The following is a 23,958-nucleotide window of genomic DNA, read 5'->3' as shown; positions in this document are numbered from 1 at the left end:
CCAAATGCATGTCTGCATCACCATGCTCAGCATTAAACATTTACTTATAGTACTTCCACGTCTGTGGAGATGTACTGCACACTCTTCAGGACAAAGCATATTCCTTACTCTCTATATTTTAGAAGCCTATGATACAAAGAAGAGAACACCTACTTAAGTGAAAGAAAGTAGGGGACCTGCACAGGCAGCTGAATGACAAACAGGGGGCACACACAGAAGACTAGGTCCAATTTTAACCTTGAAAGCAGAATGCCACCCCGGGAACCAAAGCAGGAAAGGAGAGACGGAGGAAGAGGAGAGGAGTATTCTCCTTCACTGGCCCACATCCCACATGCACACGCTAGCAGAAAGTCAGGCACAGCCCTGATGATGAAGGCAAAGACGGAGGGGAAGTGATGGGGTTCAGGTGAAAAACTTCCCCAGGGACTCAGTCCTCTCAGTGCCAGGGCTGCCTCGGCCGCTGCTTCTGCAGTAATTTCCTTCAACTGGCACTGGGCACATAATTATCCAAGTCCTTTACAGAAACTCTCCGTGCCTTTGGTGGTGTTCTCTATTAACTGATCTCTGTAGGAAGGGATTCTGGTAGCTCTGTAGGAGGGTTAGTTCTTTCTCTGCAAAAAGTATTCCCTGACCTTGACCCTTCAACAGCAAAATCAAATCATTGTCTAATCTCAAATTGACCACCCTTGGAAGATCAGGAAGTGAGGGTGCTGCTTGGGGTGGGATCTAATCTGGAGTCACCCAGATGGTAGGTAGCACCACCCACTCCTAATTGGCCTCTTGCCTCCTGCTGTAACCCTTCTAGCTAATCCTCTTTCTGTCTCTTTCTAGCAAAATTTTGGATTCATTTGTTTAAAACCCTTCAATGGTTCCCACAGCCTTCGGTATGAAGCTGCAATATTACAGAATGACATGCCAGGATGCCCCTGGCTTCATTTAGACCCACCACCTTGAACTGGAGCCACATCACAGCAGGCGATTGCGGTTTTCTTGCAGATTCCTCAGCGTGGCATCCAGTTTCACATACTGTCCCCTCCACCTAGAACATCCCTTCATACCTCATCACCCACACACCTTCCTTTACAACACTCCCTCCACCATACCACATCTGCACTAACACCCACACTCCCCAGCACCTTGCCTACCTCTGCCACATCATTTTCCAAGCCATATGGCAGTTGTAAAGCAGGGCCAATGTATTTTATTTATCTTTATTATATTGACACCCCCCCAGGCCTGTTGTGCTACCATGGTACCTAGTCCATTATCACTGTAAGTTAGTAAATATCTGCTCCTTGAAGTGAAGTCACACTGCAGCAGGCATCTATCTTAAACCGGGTGTCTTTGAGACAATAGCTAGCCTCAGGCACAACCCAAATACTGGAATCTCTCCAACAGTTCTCCATGGTTACTCATGCCAGGCTGCCAGGAGCCTGACATGCCTGTACAGGTAGCACTGGTGAGCCCCCCTAACTAGAAGTCACCAAGCCACGGTGCAGGCTCCACAAGCTTGCAAAATGAGGAGAAAGGATGCAGCAGATATTTCATAAGAGCATTTTATTAATTAACCAGACAAATAAGAGCTCAAGCTTTCCTTGTGCATGACAGCATGCAAAATCCTTTCACATATAATCGTATCTCATGGAATCATCAAAACAAAGCTGGACACAGAGACAAACCTCTATCCCCAGACCCAGGACTATAAAATGTGTGATTGTAGACAAGCCATTTCACCTCTCTGGACCTCAGTTTCCTCATCTGTACAAGACAAAGTGATCTCTCAAGGCCAACCGGCTCTGCAAGACTCCTCAGGTCTGCTGCCTGCTCCCCCATAACATATTCCCTGTTCTCTGATAGGCAGAGTTGCCTGAAACCTGTAAGTGTTCCTCTCTTTGCCAAGGTGAACAGAGAGAGGGAAGGTTAGGAGGTTAGAATAGAAAGTGGAATAGAATAGTGAGAGCAACTGAAATGCAAAAAATGCAAACATGATTTCACTTCTTATGCAAATTCTTGAGAGAAAGAGGGTGTAAAGGTGTAAGAAAGCATTTTTCTTTCACCTTGGCAGGACACAGGAGAATCAAATAATATTAATTAGAATTTAAATGCTTGGAGTAAAATTAGCAACATGATTGCTCCTTTCACTGAAATTATCAAGAAAATCACACAAAAAAAGTCAGGGATGAAAATGTAGTTCCTTTCCCTTCCTTTCACTTGGGAAACAGAGTCCACTCTTTTAAATCTTGTGACTTTATATGGCATCCCCTAACATCTCCCAAACAAAGCTTACCAGTTCTCATAATTGAGCTGTTTCTTTCCTCCTCCCCCACACATCAAATGATCTCTAGATGCAAGTGGCCCCATCTGCCAAGATGATTTCCTATTATTTAGTCACTTCTGGGCTCCTTTCTCTTGAGAATATTTAGTGTTGAAACAAATCTCCTGCTCCCCAAGTCCTAGCAGTCTCTGGAATTAGGTTCTTCTCATTAAGAATAGGATGCAAGTTGGTACCTTTAGCTTCATCAAAACCTATTTAAAAATGTTCAATGATCAGCAGAACACCCAAAGAGAAAATGAATGGCAATATGTTATCCACAGGAGCTAAGATTGTTCGTAATAAATAATCTGAGCAAAACAGCGCCAGAAAATTCAGGAAAAGGGAATAGGGTACAGGAAGGGGTGGGAAAAGACATACCACTGTCTCAACATAACTTACACTGTTTCCCAGGGTTGTGGCCATATGCCTCAGGTACCTCTCATACTCTTTACATTCTTCTTGTCTTTCTAATATAGTCATAGGAACCATGGTTTGAAATGACTGGTGGAGGCAGGCAACTAGTGTGTGGTGTGTGTGTGTGTGTGTGTGTGTGTGTGTAAGAAAAAAACAGGGCAATCACAACACAAATCCACTTTTCATTTCTTAACAAACCTTTCTTTCCTTCAATGACTTTGCAGTAGAGCAGACAGAAAGCTGTAGATTGATCCAAACCTTGACCTAACTTCTAAGTAGGCATGGAAAACCCACCCAAGGTCTGTATTTAGGAATTTCATCTTAAATTATATTTCTCCTGCCTGTCTTAAAAGTGAGGATAGGAATGCAGGAAGTGGATGTGATTGGGTCAAGTTTTCCAGAATCCTCATGTAAGGGCTCATTTAGAAATAGAAAGACCTGGACTCGGGCACCTGGGATCTGTTTGCTACCCCTTTCTTATCTTACTGGAGGTGAAGTTAAACATTCTGAATCAATACATGCGTAAGAGGCTGGAAAACTACCCTCTAAGTTAGCTCTAAACTATCATTAGAGACCCAACAGTAATTATACTTTTTATATAGCCATGTTGATTCCACAGTATTGCTCATTCAGAATGCAAATAGTTTGGGATACCAAGTCCCTATATGAAGACCTCCAAACCTCTCTTCTATAATACATGGCCAAATAGAGTCTACTCCATCCCCCATCCCCACATACATGCTACTTCTTTGCAGATTGTGTTTTCCCAGGAGTGCTTTATAAAGAGACCTCCTCCATGGCCAATACCACAAATCCATGCCAAAGGAAACCTGCCAGCATTGTCTAGAGCTGAACCTCCACTATGTATCTGTGCCTGTGTGATCTCCCAGCAAGTCAGGCTGGTTGGGCGAACTCCTCAAATTAAAACCCACGGCTATAACCCACTGAAAAATGCTCCGTGGCCCCGGTTCCTGTATGAAGGAGATATAAATCTATACAACCTGGGGACAGTCCACAATGAGCTGAGAACTGTCCCTGAAGAGGCAGCCTCTGTCATTTGCTCTCTGTATTCTTGGAGTAGCTCCTAAATGTTCCTGCTGAAGGAAGTGACAGTTGATATGTAACATTTTGTATGCATATTCAAAAGACATTTATTATGTGTAGGACATTGTTTAGAAATCGCTCTACTATTTGATTTGTGATATATGATAGTAAACATATTTATCAAAGTGAATAAAACCCGCAGAGTGATTTCACTTAGATTAACATACATTAGTGTCTAGGAAACCTAAAAAGCAAACCACCCTAAAAGGACATGGTGTGCCATTTTTCATGTGCTTCTCCTCTCCTCCCTCTTCCCCATCCCTCTGCACCCAGACTTCTGCAACTCTGCCCTGCCTTCTTCCAAAGGCAAACCGATGGTCACAATCAGGGGAAGGTGGAGGATACCCAGATGAGCTTGCCCCCAAACAAGAATGTCGTATGTCCACAAAAGCCTGTAAAGAGTGTAAAACTTTCAGAGTGTCCATTCCTTTGTGAGAATCCTGCTTAGTTCAGTCACTTGGAGGAAGAAAAGGGGATCTAGGCCACAGCCAGGCTCTGGAACTTACAGACCATAAACTTAGACATCACTAAGCCTGCCGGCATGACATCCTTTCTCCTATTAATAGCAACTTCTTCTATTCTGCTCGCCCCAGAAAGCTAAATGAATGAGGCTTGGCTGCAAGTGTAGGAGAGAATAAAACCCAGGATGGCAATAAATCGGAGCGCAGAGTGGCAGACACCGTAATCTGCTGGAATGACGCTCTGGCTCAAGGAAAAGAACCTCTTTGGGGAACCAGTGAAGGGAATCAATGCCCATAAAAGCATCCAAGGCAGCAAGCAATGGCAGAAAAGATAGATACTGTTGACCAGGACATGCAGCAGATTGCAGGTTGTAAAACAAAATAGAAAGTCATTAAAACGGCGGGCAAAGGGCACAATTCTGTGATGTGAATGTCACGGGGGACCTGTGTTATAAGGAGCACAGGACTCACCATCAGTCTGAAGGTCAGAATTGCCAAAGCTCTGTGTGCACGACTCTGGGATCCTACCCTATAGATCCTTCTCTATGCACAAACTACAGAGAGGGGAGAGATGGCTGGTATTTATTGCCACTTATGTAATAGGTCTATTTAGAAACACATTCTGACCAGCTTATCAGGATATTAATACATCACAGGCATATTGAACTGTATTCATTTAGGGTTCAGGTTGCTCTAAGCAAAGACTTTCCTGGGAAGCATGCCAGGGTGTGTTTTCTGGAATGAGTCCCCTTTCTACCTCATTTTCCACCTTTTGATCCAGCAGAGGGCAGAGTCAACCCATAAGACTCAGGCTCAGGGACCCTGTGGGGTAGTTTGTGGTAGAGGCATCCTGGGAGAAGCAGTCAGAAAAGCAAAGAAACAGATACATTCTCCATCCTGTGAGATGAATGTGGGGATACTTTCTGGAATTTTAAGGTAAAAGGAATGAGAGTTAGAAACCAAAATGAGCAAGTTAAAGTGCTCTGCATATACTGGGCCTCAGTTTCCCAACCTGTCAAGAGAGCAAACACAGGAATTATACATTAAAACACATTTTACAGATCATAGAGAGCATTTCTGACAACAAAGGAGGGGCAGTTGGCAAGGAGACAAGATGCAAAGTCCACAACCATGAAAAGCAGAAAAAGAAATGTTCTGAAACCTTCCTTCCTCTGCCTATCGCCTCCCTCTCTCCTCGTCCCTTGGAATGGCTCTTTCTCCTTGTGCACTCCAATTCTTGCCATCTCTCTCCTTTTCTTCCTTTGCTACCTTGGCTACCCTCCTCAGCTCCTCTACTCTTGGGAGAAATAAAAGTAAAACCCCAAACAACTCCTAGGGAGAAAACAACAGCAGCTGCTTTCTCCCCCCTTCTCCTGCCCCCACCATGGGTGGTAGCTGCAGAGTCTCGGCACATTGCCAGCCTTGGTGAGAGCTTTGATTTCCAATCTGATCGCCTCATTTTGTCAGCCTCTGCATACCTCAAACAGCTCAGTCCCCATCTATCACAGAGAAGAAGGGGTGATGGGAGGGACGGAAAAAAAGAGCCACCTTTATCTCCCACATTGAGTAACTGGTACTGGCATCTCTTGTCACCGCCAGCACTGCCCCTATAACTCACCACATGGCTACTAGGAAGCCACTCTCCACAGGTGAGGACAGAGACCCTCCATCTCCCTGCAATTGTTCACTGTGCTCTCTAACCAACCATTTCAAACCCATCTGACTTTTCTTCTAGGAAGAATTGATAGATTCAGGATCCTCTTGATCTTGGCTGTTTGTATTTCTGTTCCCACCCACGTAAGTTGGCTCTCACACACAGATGGCCAAACCCCCACTTACACTCACTCCCCCACTCCCTCACATCACACAGGGATGCTCCTGGGGACTTGACATACTAAAAAAATGGGATGTTACCCCTTTCCTGGGCTGTGTCTCTTCCTCTGCCAACAGCGCACACATCCCTGCCCACCCTGGGCCCCAATCTCTGTCTACACACACTTACCTACTTGCACACGATACCCTCTTATATTTCCCTGAGTCCTGTAGGTACCAGTGACTCAGTCTGCTTCCCTCAGGTCTCATGGGAAATATCCTTTATGTATGTATTCAGTCTGTCAGTTACCAAAACACATGTTTTGCATCCCTACTGTGTGACAGTCAATGTGCTAGGGGTTGGGTACACAAAGGCGAATGGGACAGGGTGTGGCCAAAGACAGGGTATGTTTGTGTCAGTGGTAGTGCTTTCCAGCTTGAAATGCACATGAGACACACTTGTGGATGTTTTTCACAGAATTTTGTAAATCAAGGCCCGCTCCCCTCAATATTAAAAAGAAGTTCTGTAGATTTTCCTGATGCTTAAAGCTGAGAACCATATTGAAAGCAGCTGGAGAGTTGGCTTGAGTTAGAACCAGATCTGTAAAAACCTTGGACAAGTAAGGAAAGGCATTTTCATGAAGGGCCTTCCGTGTTGTTGCCCTAAGGGATCTGTAATAAAAATTTAGGTACAAAGAGTTTCAAACAGGACAGGGATGTACACAGATCTGTGTTCTGAGACCATAGCTGCCCATAGGAGAGTGGGGTGAGGAGAAGCAGAGATTGCATTTATAAGACCACCATCTGCAAGGTCTGAAGCAAGCAGGGCAGGGCCCCAGAGCTGGAGACAGGGGACAGAGACTAGAGATGTTTACCCAGATTGAACATTTGGGAGGGGTAGGCAAGGAAAAAAGGTGTGTGACACAGTGATAATGGTTAACATGTATGGATCACCTGCATGCACCAGGAGCTATGCCAAGTGCGTACTTTACACACTCTGTCCTGTTTCATCTGCACAACCACTCTGTAAGAGAGATGTTAAGAATATATCAATTTTACACACAAGGAGATGGAAGCCTAATAAATTGCCTAAGATCATATAGTAAGCTACAGAGCAGGGACTGGACCTCTGGTGGTCAAGAGACCCATACTGTACACAGCAAAGTCCTATTGTCCTCCTAGTTTCTGGCTTGGGAAAGGTCCTAGAAGGACCTGTGCAGGTAGGAACTTCAGTCTAAGTAATGAATTGTCATATGTGCTTCTCCAAGTGATTCATGTGGGCTGGCCTGCTTGCCCACCCAGGTTGTTAATGCATTTAGGACAGGGGACTTCCTGCTAAGCCTCAGTGGCAATTAACACCAGCTGTTCCCCTGGCAGGTACACAGACACCTGTTGAGGGACACACTGGATATGCATGTAGCTTTGCTTATGGACGGGACCAGTAGGAAGAATGGCTGCAAGTCACATCCATAACACTGTCCTTGGTGTGAGTGCACTCAGACAGCTCTGATCAGCTATCTCTGTGGCTCTATACAATGGACCACACAGACATTCCATCACTGAAGCTCTTATTAACTGATGGGCCTCCTGGTAAGCCTTCTGGGGACATGTCTGGGGTTAGAGGAGATAGCAGATTGGTCTCCATGAATGCCTTTTTGTGGAAAACACATAGATTTACCTCCCCCCTCACCTATTATAGATCCTCTCTTCTGGCTCCCTGCTTCTCCCCAAACCACCCCTGTGCCCTTCCAGCCCCTTCTCTGTCCTTGCCATGGACAGTGCATTTTATATGAAGCTGTAAAATTTGATGACAGCTTTCCTTGTCAATGTGGCCCTCACACTGATCCCTCGGTGATATACGGCACTGACCCTCCGGCAGTTGAGCAGCCTCATTACAAATGAGAGAAAAGAGAAAGAAAGAATGAAGCAAAGGGGGTGAGTCAAGATGGAGAAACAGGAAGGCTGACAGGACAGGGCACAGGAGAGAAAGAGAAAAATCATATGAGAAGGCCAGAGAGGAAAAATATAAGGAAAATGTATTTTTTTTTAATCGGGAGAAAGGAGGAAATACAAAGACAGGTTTTCCCATTCTCTTTGGCTCTGTGTTTCCTGTTGAATGAATGAGTGTAAGTGTGTGTGTGTGTGTGTGTGTGTGTGTGTGACAAGGCATCAAGAATCCAATTCTGAGTAGCACTGCGACATGTTCCAAACCTGGAGAAATTCTGAGCAGGATAAGATAAGGTGTCTTCAAAGAAACACCAATTGAGGGGCTCCTGAGAGAGAGGGAGTGGGAATGGGGCTTGGGAAAGGCAGGCTACAGCCCTGCACGTAGCTAAACTCTGGAGGCCTTTGGGTCTCCCAGTCAGCTATGTCCCTGTCCCTTTCTGAGGCTACAATGCTGCTATCTGAAGATGTCTTTCACCAAAAGCTCCAGGCCAGAGGAGCCATGGCTACAGGACCCATATAGGGAGGGGACCTGTGTTTCTTTCCCCTTGGGCCCAGGAGACACATCTTTAGGTGCCCTTAACAAATTCATGAAGTCTGACAGTAGGTGGCATTGGAGGAGCCCAGGTTCTTTGTTAAAAATATTTGTTCCCCTGAAAACCCTGTTGATTTAAATTTAACAGCCCCAGGGAGGCTGATTTGCTGACTATAGACTTGCCTAAATAAAAACAGTTGGAAGAGAATCTTACAGAACACCACAGTGGGAAAAACCCACACAGCCTCTCCAGGTGTCCTATACACCAGGAGGTACCCTTCTTTGGGCTCCCCTGTTGTTTACCTTGCTCAGGCTCCTCTCCAGTGGGGAGTCCCTTCAACACTAATCTCAGCCTTGGCAGGGTCCAAAGGTCCCCAGTCCTAGATCTCCCCAAAGAGACTGGCCCTCCCCTGAGCCAACCTTCCGGAGGGAGGGCTCACACCCAGGGCACAGCTCGGAGCACAATGCTGTGCCATAGCTCCCCTAAGTGCTGTTCAGCGCCTACAGCACTTTACCTACATTTTAAATTAATAGGCAGTTTGGGTGTTCCCCTTTCAGTTTTGTGCACAGAGGCGGAGGCTGCAGTGAATGCCAGTCCATGGTGTCTAGGTTATTAGATATGTCTGTAGAATGCAGGTAATTTGTGTTTCTGCTTTGTGCAATTGGCACTAATGGCACATGCATAAAATGGAGCCATCTTCCAAAACACACGTCAAAGGAATATATTTACCCGGCACAAAGGCTAGGAGCAGAAGAATTGAACTCTAATGATAACATGTTTGTAGGAAAGTGATGCACTTAAGTTATTATATATGAAAACTATTGGCAAAATTGTCAGTCTAGGCTTGTTAGAGAGAGGGGGGAGGAACAGAGGCGGGTGTGTCTGCCCATTGGAATAGAGGGGTACAAAGCTGCAGAAGGACATAGATGACAAGCAGGAAAGGAAAATAAAATGAGAATTAAAACTTCTGAAGTAGAATTTAAGAGAGGTACGGAGGGGATTCCATAGGTCAAAAGGGGGGATGGCAAGAATAGAGCTCGGAACAGGATCCTGTAATGGACTGGCTTTTCTCTTACATTTTCTGCACTTCATAGTCTTTTTACTTAAATAAATGGAGTCAGGCATTTTCCATTTTGTCCTTCATCTCCCACATTTCATCACGCCCCTGCTGACCCCCTAGTCTTACACATGACTTGGATTTTTTTCAGCATTCCATATTAGACTATAGCATTGACTGGGGCTACCACTTTATGCATTTTGGTTTATATTTCCCTTTTTGTACTTGGACCTTGACGTTGGTTTGTGTTTTAAGAGCAAGAAATTAACACCATGACCCCTATTTTATATTCAAAGCAAATGAGGTCCCGGGAAGAAGGGCTTATGGATGTCATCACATGAGACAAGTTCAGTGATTAAGATGAATTACACTTCCTCAGGCTCATGTAGTGAAAAGCCCCTCTGTCTCTAAAATGGGAATAAAACCACTGGCCTTTTCTACTTTTCTCTTGAACACTGCAAACTTTGATGAGAGTTAAACCAGAGGAATATATCAGGACGATCATTTGACAGATTTTGATGGCAGAAAAGTGTCAAGATGATTAGCACAAGATATCAGATTATTGAAAAACAATAGTTAATGTACACGCCCACACACATGCATACATGTGCATGAGTACACACACACCTTGAAATCTATTTGCATTCAGCCTCTTCTAACTTAGCTCAGCTGATAGTAGCCCAGTCAGATCCTATCAAGGGGTGGCAGCAGGGTTCAGACTGCAAATGTGCTGCAAAGTAGATACTGCAACTCTGAACAATCTAGAAAAGTATGCTAAACTCTCTTTTGTTGCTGCCAGCATGCCTCTCTCTAGGGGTTCTGGAGGACAAGCTTGCTATTAATCCTTGAAGAACCCTGGGCAGATAGGCAAATACTATTCTTCTCCCATCCCCAAATGACAGAAGCAAAGAACCAATCAACACAGATTTGTCCAATGTGGTACAGAAATTTTGTCTGAAAAGGTAGCCAGAGGTCTGATTCTCTACAGGGAATGATTTAAAATGTCAGCATTGTGGGTGGTTCTACGGCAAAGTGGGACTAGTAGACACACAGGCCATTGTGAACCTTGCTCACAGTGAAGATTCTGTGTGGAGGTTTCTCTGCAACTTTGTGGCTGTACCTATAGTAGGAAATAAAGGATCTTAAGAATCTATGTCTGTTGTTTCTAGGGAGACCTAAATTCAGCCAGGTAAGCTGCATGTTGCCACACCTTCTCATCCCTGTTCTCTTCACTTAAATCATCTTTGAATTCATCAGCCCACCAATCCCCAGGGAGAAGGGAAACATTCTGGCACTCCTTCAAAGATCAGCCTGGTCATATGGACCGAAAGACCTCCAGAAATACAACATGTACATTTGAAGAAGCCATTATCTCTGATCAGTTTTAAAGCCGGAGCGCTGTTTCAACATGTGCAGAAAGAAAATAGCAACATAAACAGAGAGAGAAACAAAGACAGAAATTAAAAAAATCATCATCCAAGCTGTAAAACCAAGCTGTGACTGGGGGAAAATGCAAGCGAGGCTCAGACTGGGGGCCCGATTCAGCGGTGCAAGAGTGAACTCACGGAATCTCATTCTTCTTGATTTCCTATTAATTTCCCTGCTCTATAGCTCTGATGGGGACTCTTTTATTGAAACATATATTCTTTATACAGCATATTATAAATCCTTATCTCCTCAGGAGCTAAGGCACAGTTAGGCATGGCTTGTGATTCCAGCCCCTAGACAGGGAACTTGGTCTAGACCAACAGCACTACTGCCTTTTGAACCGCCACACCAGCTTTGCAAGGTGATTCATTTCATTTACTGACTCTGCCCATCTGTGGCCTTGCAGAAGATCCCCAGAGCCCATCAGAGATGGCTCTGCAGTAGACAGAAGTGTTGCCACGGGACCAGAGGACTGCCAACTCATTTCAGTTGTGACCAAAAATCCCATTTTAGCTTAGGATGGTGAAGGAAAACTATTTAATGTGTTAACCTGCACTGACTCCTCACCCAGCTGCTTCCCATTTTGATTGAAGGGTAAAAAGGTTAATTATTCCCAGGCTCATCTTTGGACTTCACAGACCATATCATGACTGCTGGGGGTGGAAGGCAGGGTGATGTGGCTAGACTCAGGCTTTGGAGGACAGTAGTGGTACTGAATTTGGCAGCCACTACTGCTGTCTTCGATATCATAAGATCAGTCATGGGGTCAAGCATTCATCTCTCCACGTTCAGATATCAGGAGGACAAGGGGCAATGCTTCCTGCCACTGCAAAACATGCTTTGGACAAGATGACCTACCCTGGAGGTGCATGCCTCAGTAACAGATGGTCTCCATATGAGATCACTTGTGGAATGAGCATCTTCTCCCTGTAAACCCAACTTTGACGGAAGACCACAGAGCTACAGAGGCTGGGAATGTTCTGTGCCTCTAAGAATCATCTCCAGGCACTGTAAAATGAGAAGAGGACCAGCAGATGTCTAGATGGAAGACTGCATCCCTTTCAGTATCAGAAAATGGGAGCCACCCATGGGTAGGAAACTATCCTTTCATCCATTGGCAGTTGATGGAGAATGAGCTGGAGAAAAGATGAGGCAGGCTGGGGGGAGAAGCTTCTACTACATACTATCTCCACGCCTCTCCCCCTCCTAGCCCCTTCACCCCCTTGAGGACATCATCCTTAAAATATATTTCATTTCACAGCTGCATTATGGTACCACAAAATCCTGGGAATCCAATTTAAGAACAGATTACCTCCTCACTTACTTCATTTGAAGCAATTACATGTTAATTTTCATTGAAACCAGCCTAATGCATACCAATCTGATGCTGCAATCTCATTTGAATACTTAAGGGAAAGTCTACAGGGTTTGGGGCTCCAGAGATTTATTTTTAAAGGGCCCCTTCATCATTCTTTCCATTGGTGAGCTCTCATCTGTTCCCGGCCCCTCCTGCCACTCCTCAGGAGAGCAGTTTTCCCATGGTGAGAGAAGAGAGTATCAGCTTCTCCAAACTGCAGGGAGCTGTGCTTGAAGAGGACGCCCATGTTCTGGGATTTCTATCTTTTCTCTGCGATTTTTGCCATGTGAGGAAGATACCTCCACCTTACTCTGTCTTCTTGACAAAGTCAAGATTCATTCTCTGCCACCTGTGTGTGTGTGTGTGTGGGGGGGGGGATGCCAAGCCCCAGCCTTTTTCTCAGACTTGATATACACTTTCAATCTCCAACAAGCTCAAATTGTGGATTAGTACACATTGTATTCCCAGCCATTCACCTAAGGAGGAAATAGCTTTCTCGACAAACTGTGCATTGATTTGAGCCACTTGTAATTAATAATACTTGGGGACTTTGAAATCAGCCAGTCTTTCAGTTTTAGAATGGAAGTTTTTTTTAAAGGGTTTGTCCGCTTACTTTATACATTTAAACTAAAGAAACTCATGTTGAAACTATAATTCAATTAGACTCTAAGACTGTAAAGGACACTGACACTATTGTGAAGATGTTATATCAATGTGTTTTATATCATGTTGTAATTAATCTGCACTGACATGGAGACAGACAGATGGGACTGACAAGATTGATTTAATTCAAGATAGTCCAGAGTTGGTGGTTCCAAAGCAGCCCAAGTTCTTCTTCTATTTCAAGTTAGGTACTTGGGGGATGTGGAGACAGGGAAGGAGCTAGACAGGTACCTATAACTATTGGCTAAGCTTTGCTCTGAAGTAGGACAGGTGTCTAAAATATATATTACTCTGTAGAATGCATATTTATTGGGCCCCCACCATGTGCCTATTCTTAGAGCTAGGGGTAGAGCAGTGAATTAAAAAGGAAATGACAAAGGCTCTGTTCTTATGGAGCTTACACAAACAAAAACCAAACTAAGTAAATATATCAGATGATAAACGCGGTGGAGAAAAATAAATGAGGGGAAGGAGAATAGGAAATGTGGAGGGTGATTTTATTTTACTATTTTAGTACGATTGCATCATATCAGCCAAGCAGATTAGAGGCTGTGGCCTTTGGGATTTTCTTCCTGGGAGGAATCAAAGGACCTAGTAGGATGCTTTCTTCAGTATTAGTTACACTGATGATGGTAATGCTTTATGCATCAGAGTATTTCAAAGCCCCTTGCCAAATCATAGCCCTCTGTTTTGCAAGTAATGACTTGTCACTCTTTCCACCAGCAGAAGCTTGCAGAAGCCAAGGGTTCATCTGTGATATGTACAGCCAATAAGACAGACAGGAGGCACACACAGATCAGGGAGAGGGCTCCACACTCCTAGTCCCTAGTTTGAAGCCTGACATACCTTTCTAACTTTTTCAGTGTCAACAAAAGAAAGAACAGAAACCATGCTCCCTTCTCTTACAGGGTACTTGGCAAATATGTTTTTTGTTTACATGTAGCAAGACTGAATACCATTTATATTGCTAGAAAGTTTACTATACTAGTAGAATATAGCTGGAATACAAAGAAATAATAATTTTAAAAGAACCCTCTTAATTTCTAATAGAAGTTTTCTAGTGCAGAATTTGAAACAAATGTGAGTCACTCAGGAGCTATGGACTTCTAGGACTGGTAGGGGCTGGGGAGATCTGCCTTGATCAATCAATGCCAGGAAACAGTCTCACCTGTTGAGAAAATATTACCATAAGTTCTGTATTGTCCTCTGAGGACACTTCCCCTTTCACTGTCCTTTAACCTGGGCTCCCCATGACACTTTTTTTTCTTCCCTTAAACGTGTCATTGATTTATTCACAGTATTTTAATTAACTGCATTACTTTTCATCTTTATGTCTGCAAAGGAAGTTAGCACTGGAGAAAGGGTCTAGTCCTTTGTTATATGTAGTAAAGAAAGGTCTATAACTTCATCATCCTCAGTCGAGTTCTTAGTTTTGGCTTGATCTTAATAACAATTACTTACATATCATTATACTTACACAGATCACAGCATTCATTCCTTCAGTACCTCTCTGTGCCAGGTGCTGTGCTAGATGCCTGTGGTATAATAATCAATCCTTGCTTTAAAGTAGCTCTAATGTGGGGTGCCTGGGTGGCTCAGTCGGTTGAGCGGCCGACTTCGGCTCAGGTCATGATCTCGCGGTCCGTGAGTTCGAGCCCCACGTCGGGCTCTGTGCTGACAACTCAGAGCCTGGGGCCTGTTTAAGATTCTGTGTCTCCCTCTCTCTGACCCTCCCCCATTCATGTTCTGTCTCTCTCTGTCTCAAAAATAAACATTAAAAAAATAAATTAGCTCTAATGACAATCAGGGCACAATGGGTTTACTGCTACGAGGGCAGTATGTACAGGATGCTATGAGTCCAATGAAGGGGCTCGGTTATCCACACATCTGTTCTCCTGTTTATTTCCTATTCTCCTCCACTCTGACCTATATCCAGAGAACCACATTTTCTACATTTCCTAGCCTTCTTGGTCCTCAGTCTTCAGCATTGTCTTGGTCAATGGAAGAGCAGGAGGTGGCAGAAGGAATCCTCTAGTATCCAAGGCAGTGGCTGGAACTCCCCAGTGGGTCCAGACCCTCCCTGTATGGGGTATCTTTTGCTGAATGGACCCCCAAGCTCAAGCTAGTGCCTGGTGCAATATCCTACTTCCCTCCAGCCCTGGAGATATATGTGGAATGGGAGGAGGGTCGTATAACTTGCTCTTGCTTAATCTCTCGGTTGCCTGACCATCCCCCATTTGGCTCCTGGCTCTTCTACCACTATCTTCTCAAATGTAACCAAGTATGCTTACTGATACACAGAGAAAGTGGTTTCTGGCTGGTAGAGGCACCTAATCCAGGCTAAGAAGGAAAAGAAAATTCCCATGGAATAAGTAGAGAGACACACACCTTCCTGAGCTGAATTTGAAGAAGCCATAGCAACAAGCCAAAGGATGAATGGAGGGTGGGGAGCACATAGCAGGAGGAGGATCAGCATGCTTACAGCCATTTTCAGGTTGTTCAGCTTGTTTGTACACAAGTGTAATAGAGGACCTTTACAGATCTAGAGGTGGTGAAGGAGCTGAGCTCAACCACCTTTGCAGTGCAGCATTTGCAATAGTCTGCATTTCCAGACTCCCAGAAGGTTTGAGTGCTAATCAATGAAGGGACAGGAATGCAAAATCATCATTTTGTAAATTAAGTAAACATTAGACCGGCAAGGGCAAGTGGTCAGGGGAACACTAAGTTGTGGCATCTGCAACAGATCTTGGGCCCAGAACTTGTTTCCTAGGCTATGTGCGTGGCCCGGTCACCAACTATGGTGGAATGTCACTGAGTCTAGATGAAGGCCCGCCTCTCCTAACAAAACCAGTCTGCCTACACCTTCAGAAACACCTTCTTGAAATGTGTATAGGAAATGTTGCATGTGCTTACTCTTATTTTACTTACAGGGTGATACTACTCAAGGTCACAAGCAGTGGAGTTGACAAATATTAGCTAAAAAGACCACCATGCACCTGGTGAGGTAAGCTTTGTACTAAAAGGCATTCAGAATCTCTCACTGACCAGGTTTTAATTAGGGGGGTGCTGATAATTACTGTATGACCTTGAGCCAGTCATTCCTGGGTTTAGGTTCCCTCATCTTAAAAAGTCTGAACTAGGGGCGCCTGGGTGGCACAGTCCGTTAAGCGTCCGACTTCAGCCAGGTCACGATCTCGCGGTCCGTGAGTTCGAGCCCCGCGTCAGGCTCTGGGCTGATGGCTCAGAGCCTGGAGCCTGTTTCTGATTCTGTGTCTCCCTCTCTCTCTGCCCCTCCCCCGTTCATGCTCTGTCTCTCTCTGTCCCCCCCCAAAAAAAATGTCTGAACTAGAGGTCCACAAAGATCCTTCCCCTGCAACTTACCTACTATTGTAGGTTAGATTGAGAGAGCAAACTTGAATTCCCTGTGCCCTTCTCTGCCCTACAGAATTATGAAAGTGTTACATGCACATGCAGAGTAAATGGAGACACAGAGTATGTGGGGGGGGGGGGAGGGGAGCAGGAAAAGAAAGAGGGCAGTGATGAGTCAACAAGAGTATGCTTTTTTATATGGGTGACACCATTATTTCTGAAAAAAATAAATTTACCTCATCAGAAGTGGTTTAATTATGGTAATCTGAACAAGGCAGCAAACCAAGGGCACCGTATGTCCCTCTAGTGTGGATCAGGAAGGGGCATGTACTAGGGAGGAATGGGGCTGTGGGAGGACCTAAAGCATGAAAAGCTTTTGCGGGGACAGAAATGTGTCTAATGCAGTACCCAGCTCTCCCTACAGGAAGCCAACTGCCTTGACACATGCCTTGTATGACACTTGCTCTTTATTTTAAACACATTTTTAGATGTTATGTCTAAAGCAAGATAAGACCTTTTCAATAACATTCCATATTTACACTTCCTTTATTTTTTTTTTAAACAAAAGCTTGTGTCTGAATGGAAACACATCTTCAAAGGATGCCTTTTAAAGAATCCATGGGACAGAGAAGAATGTGTTGATGAAGGAATAAGTTCAACTGTACAGAATGAAAAAAAAAATTCCTGCCAAAAGATGAGAAAGAATGACATGAGATGGGACAAAAGGCTTAAGGCTGGCAAAAAGACTGCAGCAGTGGATAAATTGGGTAATCAGGCTGGCACTGTCATAAATGGGGCTGAAGTCTTGTGCCTGATGTTTCCTTCAGATTTCTTTCCTGACTTTGAGCATCATCAGCTCTTTGTATCAACACTCCCAGGAATGACAAGTCAATGAACCCAAAGGAGAGCATAGGGAGTCCCTTCGAAGGACAATAGTACTCCAGAAAGTGATTGCTGAAGTGATTGGGGCGTGGGGGGGGGTCTATGTTTTCTGCCTCTCAATCACTCCCAGATCAGATTGGCCTCACTGACAGCTCATGAGACTACTTTCTCAACTGGTGCAGGGAACACCCTCTGGGGGTGGAGGTGACTGAAGCCTGTGTCAAGCCACGCCCTTCTGTCCTGGCCCCCTGGATGGAGATGCTGCAGTCACAGCTCACTGGGATCTCTGCTGGGGATGAGCATGCAAGGCAGAGAAACCAGGGCACGCCTGAATCATTGGGTGCTTCCATCCACACTCAAGCAAAGACTTGTTTTGATCAGTAGGGCACATGGATCTGAATGAGACACAGAGGGAAAATCTGTGCTGGGTGCACATGGGCTGGCTTTGAGATGAAGAGAATTCAGGTCATGATGTGGAGTTAAGATAGCTTTCCTCTTTGTGATCTGTGGATGAAAATACTATTTAAATGCAAATACAGATGCATTTATTACAACTGTGGTTATGATTCCAAAGTTATTTAAAAAGCAAGTCACTAGTTGAATATCTTACCAGCCACCCAGGTAAAGTGCCTGACTGAGGTTGGCTTGGGCTGCAGTACCACAGAACACAGCAAGGAGGGAGCCCCTCTCAGTCTTAAGTTGATCAAGGCAATCAGGCAATTTGAATAATGTAGACAAACAGGAATGTACCTTGAGGGAGGGGCACATAAGCAATGCCTGGGAGCAGGAGACAGGGAGGAGAAATTTTCCAGATCTCTACTAGGGTACCTTTCTTTCTGTCTAAAAACATAAAAGATGGTCCAGTAAACCCAGCAGGAATTCAAATGCTTTCCAGGTCTTTTCTGGAAGGTGGCAAGACCCCCTCTCACTGTTTCCCCAACTGTGATCAAGGATGATTATCTCTGTAATATTAAAATAAGAAAAGAGAGTTGCTAACATTTTCATTCAAAGCCAGCCTCAACAGAAGCTGTGGGATGTTCCACAGACAACCCCTTCCTATCACATAACATGTGCGCATGTAAGGGAACAGTTTCCCAGTAAATGCCTATTAAGGAAAACACAGGTGTTCAGGTCTAAGTCTTGCCCTCTGAGAGCCTGAGGAGGTTAGGATTTGAAAGTGGCACCCTCTCTGATGCATGTATGTGCTGTGGGCTGGCTTCAGTTTTGCCCACACAGTACTTAGCCACACATGTGTTCCCAGTGGGAGTTTGGTTTTCTTGATGTTGACTTGGCCAGCCATGCCCCATATCAAGACTGAAGCATCATTTTCTATAAATGTAGAAACTCAAGGGATTTTCTAAGAAGTCCCATTATTTACAAAGTGAATGGTTTCTGAAAATCTGTCTTTTCTTTTTTGCTTTCTTCTTTTGTATTTTAACCCCCAATAGATTAACTACACCCTTCTATGCAACTTGTCTTTCAAGACATATATCTAGGATAAATGTTAAGGGACACTAGTTTCTTTCATTTATCATTCAATGCCTTACAGTGGAGAGGAGAAATGATTCAAGCCTGCTTCAATTATGGTCTGTTTAAGATGCATCTATTGACATAGCACTGTCTCAGCCTGGGTCACACAAACTAGAATGCACCACATAAAGAAGTCCATGCATTGGGACATGAGGAAGAAGGGAGGGCAGGAATAGCTTGGCCCTCATTCCAGACAAATGGGGAAGCAAAATGAGAGAGAAGTGACCTTCTGTTGTGTGGTAGAATAGCTACTTGCAATCAGAGTCATTTCTAGCCTCTGTTGAGAAAAGTAAAGTTTCCCCCCTCTTCCTTTGCCAAAATGCCTATGTTAGAATCAAACTGATTTCCTTCTGCCTCAAGCCTGGCCACTGACAACCTTACTAGCAGATGCTAACTAATGCTAAAGGGATTTTGTTACTAATTGTTATTATGGGGGGCACCTGTGTGGCTCAGTCTGTTAAGTGTCAAACTCTCGATTTTGGCTCAGGTCATGATTTTGCTGTCATGAGATCGAGACCCAAGTAGGGCTTTGCACTGAGCAAGGAGCATGCTTAGGATTCCTTCTCTCTCTCCCTCTGCTTTTCTCCCTTGTTTACAAGCTCTCTATCTCTCTCCTTCTCTGTCAAATTAAAAAAATGTATATTGTGATTATGGAGACAGTCTTCAATCTCACTTGGTGTTGGCTGACATGTTCTATTTTACCTGTTGAAGAATTTAGATAAACAAATATTTATTCAATGGAATAAAGCTGAAGCCTAGTTCTTATTTTTCCTTAGTTGACATTGATGTTTGAAGCATCCACAGTTCTTTTCAGAAGGTCATTTCATTAAACCATCACTGATATTCCTAACAGTTCCTACCTTATTCACAGAAGACTGTGACACTGAGGGGTTATGGGCTTGCTTAGGGTTGCAGAGGACTTGTAGCATTATGGATTTAGACATAATTTCCTGATGTTTGCCCTGTGTTTCAATGTCTAGGCTGCATTTGAGCTATATTTATATTTAAGCTTATTAAAAAGTATCCCAGGATAATATGTTCCTTCTGTTCACTGACCCTAGAGTAGGTAAACTCTACCAACGATTTTGAGGTTTGAAGTTTTTTATCTTAAATTTTCCCCATAAAAAGAAATAGAAAGGAAAAAAGTGCCAAGAGATCAAAACCTTGGATGGATACATGTATATGTATGCACACACACACACACACACACACACACACGTGGAAAGCTTTGGGAATTTACTGCTATATATATTGCTACAAAAGAGACTAGCTAACTCTATTTCAAACTAAGAGTAAACTTTGAACCATATTTTCCCTTCTTTGGAGCATAAAATAAGAATTTCACATTCTAGTTTGCCTTTTTAAGAAGAGGACATGAGAATATATTCTCTATGAATACAGAAGTTCAAGAAACAATTCTATATGTATTCATTTAAATCTTGAAAATATATCCAGAAATAATAGTATGTTTTAATATAATTTTCAAAGTTAAATAATCCCTATTTCCTTAAATTACTTATTGTCACAAAATTTCAACTACACATGAGTATGATTAAAAACCTTTGCATTGAAGCCATTTATCCAAAAATGAAAAAGGCATTAAAGCCCATGCCACCAGCAGCTACAATATAAGGAATGTACTTAGTGCATGCTTACAGTCCACCTGGTCACACTTCAGCCACAGGCTGACAATTCAGCTCTCCAGAGAGGTATTTGTCCTTGATAGAGGTAAGGCGTATAGAAACACTAGAGAGGATATTATTTTTCAAGTTTGTTGGAACTAGGAAAACCAAAATTATGGGAAGAGGAGTATGTTATTCCTTTATTCAATCATTCATTCTCTTTGTGAACAAATACTTGTCGAGCACCGAGTTGGGGGCCAAGTACAGTCGTAGGTACTGCCATAGGACACAAAAAAGACAACTCCTCCTCTCCTACAGGTTGAAGACAGAGATGCTAGAACAATGTATTTTATTTCAGAGAGCAGCATGTGCTCTAAAGACCACACACAGAGCAAAGGATGACAGAATAATGAGATAATTAGGCAGTGGATGGGGGGGGGGGGCGGTGTTTTGCCTTGATGTAAGTCCATTTTGAGGAGGTAACATTGGTCCTGCAATTGAAATAGTGATTGGGAGCCAACTCAGTGCAGATCTAGGGGAAAGCAAAGGGAAGAACAATGCAAATGCTGAGAAAGGAGAGAATACAGTGTGGTCCAAGATCAGAGAGAAAACTGGCATAGCCAACCAAGTGGGCCCAGCTGAACAGAGAACGTTGAGGTAACAATTAAGGTAAACAGCAGCTCTTACATGTCTTAACACCTTGATAAGGAGACTGGATTTTAAGGGTAAAGATTTTGGTCTGAAGGGTTCTAGGCAAAAAAGCTAAATGACTTGATTTATGTTTTTTTTAATTAATTTTTTTAACGTTTTATTTATTTTTGAGACAGAGAGAGACAGCATGAACAGGGGAGGAGCAGAGAGAGAGGGAGACACAGAATCTGAAACAGGCTCCAGGCTCTGAGCTGTCAACACAGAGCCCGACGCGGGGCTTGAACTCACAGACCGTGAGATCATGACCTGAGCCGAAGTCAGATGCTTAACCGACCAAGCCACCCAGGCGCCCCTTGATTTATGTTTTAAAGAGATGTTTGACTTCCTTCTGGAGAACAGAATATCAAGGGAAGACCAAGATAGCAGGAAGAATGTTGAGAAGCTCATGTAATTTTTTTTATAGTGATGGCTTTAAATGCAAACTGTGGAGATACAGATCAAAGTGTGGATTAGAGATTTATTTTGAAAGTACACTCGACCAAACCTGTGCATGGATTAGAAACAGGAGTGATGGCAGGGCTGGGGAGAACCATGACAGAGGAATAAACTTTAACTTCTACCTGTTGTTCTGAGGAAACAGGTGGAAGATGTCATTCATTATGAGATGGAGAGGGCTTGGGGCGCCTGGGTGGCGCAGTCGGTTAGGCGTCTGACTTCAGCCAGGTCACGATCTCGCAGTCCGTGAGTTCGAGCCCAGCGTCGGGCTCTGGGCTGATGGCTCAGAGCCTGGAGCCTGTTTCCGATTCTGTGTCTCCCTCTCTCTCTGCCCCTCCCCCGTTCATGCTCTGTCTCTCTCTGTCCCAAAAATAAATAAACGTTGAGATGGAGAGGGCTTGATTAACAAACTTGGAGAGAAAAATAGGTAATTCTTTTTGAGACATGTAAATGCAATTATGTGTTGGAATCACCCTTTGAATTCACAGTGAGCATTATCATCTTACGTTTGCATGGGACTGTCCATGAAATCCTTCCCAGAAGTCTGAGGTGTTGAAGGAATGATGTAAATTTATGAAAGAGATATCGAGAGTATACATGAAGAAAGAGTACAATAAGATGGTATAAGGGACCAATGTCCAGTGAAGTAGGACAAAGAAAGCCAGAGGAGTGATGTCTCACAGAAACTAAGCAAATTAAGAACAATGAGAATGTATTGTGGATCTTTAACCCTTGGAAGAGTGTAGAACTTTTATTTGAACTACCGTTCTATTTTGACACATTGCAGAGGACAGGAAAGCCTCAGGTGTTATCAATCATTGGAACAAGTTAGTTTTGGGTCACTGACTCCAGCTAGAGATTAGAAGGGAGAGTCTGTGTAGGGGCTAGTCTACAGTCATGATGTCTGTTCACTTTCCTTTTTACCAAGAGGCAATATGTGTGAGAATGGATCTCTATTCTAGCTACAGAGACTGATACATCGTCTGCCAAAGAAATAGATGCTGAATGAATAAATTAATACATTTAGGAGATTGCCCTGCCTTTCATGGATTTTTTTATAAAAGGGTTCCAGAACTCAGAAAGCCACTCAGTTTATTCTCTAGACTTCACAAAGACTTGTGCTAAAATAATCCAGACGAATCTCCTCTAACCTAGTTGTAAATATTTATGGATGAACTGTCACGATCAACATCAGAGAATTAAGCATCAGACTGAACTTCCACACCTTTTGACTTATCATAGGGAAGCAGCAAAAAGCCATCAAACACACAGGAGGCACTACAGACACGTTCAAGAAGGGATGCTATGGATGTCTAATATTCATCATCACAATCCACTTGGCTCTGGACTTTTAACATTTTAAACAAACTCAGCTCTGAGTTTGTTTAAACCCTCTGCAGACAGCTTATAGGTGAGCAGTGGACACAGACAGATGGGACCAGAGAGAGGAAGCTGCGCAAATGCCAAGTGGCCAGAGCACTGGCCAACCTGGACACCTTCTGCTGGGTACTTTTGTTTACTAATCTCCTGTTCTTGGCAGCTCCTTTGGTGTGGTCACATGGCTTCTCCACAAGGAGCTGCTTAATTGCTGCCAGCGGATAGTTTGACCCTTTCTATCCAGATGGCTCAAATCTCCCCAGCAACAATGATCCTGACACTCTCCCGGAGAAAGCCCAGTTGCCTCATTACTTCTGAACAAGGCCCTTTTAAAGAACTCCCCAATGACTATCACCTTGGAAGAGCTAAGTTGAAATATCAAGCAAAGGCAAAGGGTGGGAAGACAGCAAGCAGCATCGGGTATCACTCCCCTGTCCCCTTTTGTTTCTGGAATATGAATGTGTTTATTTATAACTCAACATTCAAACTAATTATTAGCTGAAGGCTTTCAAGTAAAAATGTAGGTCAAGCAATATTATATGGGGTAATGGCAATTGTTTCAGCTTCAGGGAACATGTAAGTAATTGAAACTCACTATTTCACTGACTTATTACAGGCCAGCATCCACCCTAATAGCCATGGAGCACATGCTCCCAGACCACCCTCAAACTGACTGGCTTCTAGATTCCTGGACCAAAGAGGAGCTGGGTTTACAGCAAGGACTTTGCAGATTGGTTAGCCAGGTACAAGGTACTCTACCCCTCCCCTCTCTCAGAACATGTACAGATGTCCCTAGAACACCCCCTCTCCCTACATTTCAAAAAACCTTTAGGTTAAGGAGAAAGAGCTGGATATGGTGGAGTTAGGTCGAAAGCCAGGGGCCCCCAGCATGAATCAATCAGCTCAGCACTTGGTGGCCGGCCCATCAAGGCTGTGTGATAA

The 23,958-nt window shown here is 43.8% G+C and overlaps 1 protein-coding gene across 6 annotated transcripts in view; it reads right to left on the bottom strand.

Moving 5' to 3' along the window:
• NTM (neurotrimin) overlaps positions 1-23,958 on the bottom strand; it is a 396,118-nt gene that overhangs the window by 180,552 nt on the left and 191,608 nt on the right. The gene's annotated exons all lie outside the window — the stretch shown is intronic.

This window comes from Prionailurus viverrinus, chromosome D1, assembly GCF_022837055.1.
Source record: "Prionailurus viverrinus isolate Anna chromosome D1, UM_Priviv_1.0, whole genome shotgun sequence".
Lineage (NCBI taxonomy): Eukaryota > Metazoa > Chordata > Mammalia > Carnivora > Felidae > Prionailurus > Prionailurus viverrinus.
This window is presented reverse-complemented; position numbering and strand designations above follow the sequence as displayed.